The sequence below is a fragment of the Stegostoma tigrinum genome, unplaced genomic scaffold (genome assembly GCF_030684315.1).
Source record: "Stegostoma tigrinum isolate sSteTig4 unplaced genomic scaffold, sSteTig4.hap1 scaffold_104, whole genome shotgun sequence".
Taxonomy (NCBI): Eukaryota; Metazoa; Chordata; class Chondrichthyes; order Orectolobiformes; family Stegostomatidae; genus Stegostoma; species Stegostoma tigrinum.
The window spans coordinates 474,012-477,500 of record NW_026728056.1 but is presented as its reverse complement, the minus strand read 5'-3'; the positions used below and the strand labels follow the sequence as shown (position 1 = coordinate 477,500).

Sequence of the window (3,489 nt, the reverse complement as noted above, 5' to 3'; positions counted from 1 at the left end):
ATGGTAGATGCCCTCTCCTTGGCTTTACACATATCTCTGGAACGTCCAGATAACATGGGCATCTACGTCAAGCTCCTACTTATTGACCACGTCTCCACCTTCAACACCCTAATTCCAAACAAACACATCTCCAAGATTGTGAGCAGGATTAATTTCTTAGATTTTTATGCCAATTATATGGCTGAATTAAGTAAGTCGATTTAATTTTCAAACAAGTCTAGGTTCCTTCTTATTTTATCAGAGTCCAAATGTAAATTTATTCACATTAAAATTATTTGTATGTTGAAGCCATTCATCTAAGTTCTTATGACACTGAGAAAACATGATGTAGCAAAGACACCCAACATGTGCTGTCTCTATGATAACAAGGGGTCGAGCTGAATGAGCACAGCAGGCCGAGCAGCATCAGAGGAGTCGGAAAGCTGACGTTTTTGATCTAGATCTTTCATCAGAAAATGGACGCAAAAGAATCTGAGATAACAGGTGTCGAGCTGGATGATGCTGCTTGGCTTGTTGTGTTCATCCAGCTCTACACTTTGTTATCTCAGATTCCCCAGCATCGGCAGTTCCCGCTATCTATGTGGGCCTCCTCCTACGTGGGCGCTCCAGTTTCCTCCCACAGACCAAAGATGTGCAGGCTAGGTGGATTGGCTATGCTAAATTGCCCGTAGTGTTCAGGGGTGTGTGGGTTCGAGGGGGATGGGTCTGGCTGGGATGCTTCGACGGGCGGTGTGGACTTCGTGGGCTGAAGGGCCTGTTTCCACACTGTAGGTAATCTCATCTCTGATCATGCGCCTCTGTCTCAGTTCTGTCACAATTACATTGAGACTTACCCTTCGTATTGGCCCTCTAATAATGGGGCACTTCCTCAAAACTGACCATACAGAATTGAGTCGCTGCCTCAGCATTGACCGCTTGACAACGAGCCACTGGTTCTGAATAGAGCTGCAATACCTCAGTCCTGACCCTCCATTCATGGGGCATGCCTTGAATTCTGACACCTGCATAATGAGGCACTGCCTCTGACAGCAATGCACTCCCTCAGTTCTGACCCACTCAGCACTGAAGATCTAACAGTGCTTCAATATATCAGTGTTGATCCTATGAGAATGAGGCAGGCAGTCAGTGCTGAGCCTCTGATAGAGCTGCATAAAGCTCATTCCTGATGAGTTAAACATGTGCATACCCTCAATTCTGACACTGAGGCACTGCCTCAGAATGGACCATCTGACAATGATGCAATACCTCAGTTCTGACCCTCTGACAGTTCTGCAACACCTCAATCCGCACCCTTCAATCAGTAGGCACTCCCTCAATTATGAGCCCTTTGTGGGCTCGTTCTGTGACAATACCTCATTGCTTCAGTGTCAGTGCTGAGAGAGGGCCTTTTTATTCACTCATCAGTACCTAAGGCACTGGCTAATTGTCAGCAGCTCAGTTCTGAGGCAGCGTCTCTTTGACAGAGTGTCAGCACCAAGGCAGACCGTCACTGTTATGGTGTCAGAATTAAAAGATTGCCATTTAGAGGGTCTAAGAAGTGGTGTTTCAGATTAGTCAGAGGATTTATACTGAGGCATTTCAGATCAGTCAGAGCGTGCCTCATTTTAATGCAGTAAGACTTGAGAGAATGCCTCATTGTGAGAGGGTCAGAACCAAGTCAGTGCCTCATTATTAGACACAGTCCAAAGATGTCAGTCGCTCTGTTATAAGGTGATACCTCAATGAAGGATCATTCTTGAGTGTGTGCCTCATTGTTCATGGGTCAGTACAGAAGGAGTGCCTCAAAACTGGGGAGAGCCAAGTAATTAGAGATTTGGTGCTGAGGTCAGTGCCTCATTGTTACAGGGTAAGTTCTGAGGCAGGCTCACATTGCTAGAGGGTTAGTTCTGAGTGAGTATATTACTTGCACACAGTAAATACTGAGTCAGTACCTCAATGCATTGGGTTCAGAGTTGATGGAGTACAACATGATTAGAAGTTCAGTCCTGAACGATTGCAGCTCTGTCAGAGGGTCAGAACTGAGGGGGCAGTGCTTTACTGTCAGCGGATCAGTTCTGACACAGTACCTCATTGCTGGAGGATCAGATCTGAATGAGTACCACATTGTCAGAAGGTCAGTACTCAGCCAGTGCCTCAAACAGAGAGTACCCATGCAAATAAGCAGTAAAAACACCCATGTAAATTAAATCTTAAAACACAGAGGATCCTGCAAACAAACCCTAAAACAGAGAGCCTCCTGGAAATAAACCCCAAAACACAGAATGCTCTGCAAATAAACTCAAAAACACAGATGGCACTGCAATTAGACCATAAGACACGGAGCTCATTGTTTCAGGGTTTTTTTTAAACAAAGACCCAACCGTAACAAAACCATGAAATGAAGATCCTCCTGTAAATAAATGCTAAAGCCTAGAGCTCACTGGAAATAAATCCTAAACTACACTGCTTTCTGCAAATAAACCTTAGAATACAGCCTTTCTATGTAAATCTTAAATCACAGAGCTCTTTGTAAATAACCCTAAAACACAGGCCTCATTGTAAATAAACCCGAAAACAGGGAACTCCCCCCCGCCAGTGTATAAGCACTGCAACACAGAGCCCCCTGCAAATAAGCCATAAAGCACAGATCTACCCTGTAAATTAAGTCAAAAACATACAGGACACTGTAAAACACAGAGACCCCTACAATTGTACACTCAAACACACAGACCCCTTTAAAAAGAACTCGAACACACATCCCCCAGGAAGTAGACAGGAAAAGACACGGCTGAATAAAGCCGAAAACACAGCGCACCTCTTCATGCACCCGAATACTGAGCCGACCTGTAAACTATCTGTAAGGCAGGGCCCTTCACAAATAAACCCTAAAAGACAGAGCTCGCGATAAATGAAGAGCGCCCTGTAAATAAACCCTAAAACACTGAGTAAAAACCCAAAAAAACTGCGGATGTTGGAAATCAGAAAAAAAATACAAAGTTACTGCAAAAGCTCAGCAGGTCTGGCAGCATTTGTCAGTTGAAAAACAGAGCTAACCGGTTCCGGTTCGGTGACCCTTCCACAGAACCTCCCTCAGTTCTGCTGGGCTTTTCCAGAAACTTTGTTTTTGTTCCTGATTTGCAGCATCCGCAGTTATTTCAGTTTTCAATTCACCAGGCAGTCAGTAACATCAAATGGTGTATCACATATTTACCAGTCAGACTCAAACACGCCAAACTCGTTCGCTCACGTGGTCTGAGAGAACAAGGTGTTGAGCCGGATGAACACAGCAGGCCCAGCAGCAGGAAGGCTGATGGTTCGGGCCTAGACCCTTCTTCAGAAAAGTGGTCACTTGTTAATCTTGTAACCTTTGCCCCTGAATATCCTGTGGTCTGCCCTGTTTACTCATATCGGTTAGCACTTAACAAGGCTTCCGGAGGCTGGCTGGTGTGTCTTTAGTGATACAGGGCCCATCGCCTTCAAATATCCTTTTGTGTGGTTTTTCTGTGACAT

General features: G+C 45.0%; 1 protein-coding gene across 3 annotated transcripts in view; it reads right to left on the bottom strand.

Annotated features, from left to right (window-relative positions):
- Positions 1-2,943, bottom strand: part of LOC132207579 (utrophin-like) — a 101,482-nt gene extending 98,539 nt beyond the window's left edge. For 2 of the 3 annotated variants that reach the window (XM_059643538.1, XM_059643535.1), the window contains exon 1: positions 2,795-2,943. The gene's annotated coding sequence lies outside the window, so the exon portion shown is untranslated. Of the gene's footprint in view, positions 1-2,710; positions 2,732-2,794 lie in introns of those variants that run through there. The other variant, XM_059643536.1, reaches the window with a different exon arrangement.
- Between the last annotated feature and the right edge of the window lie 546 nt (positions 2,944-3,489).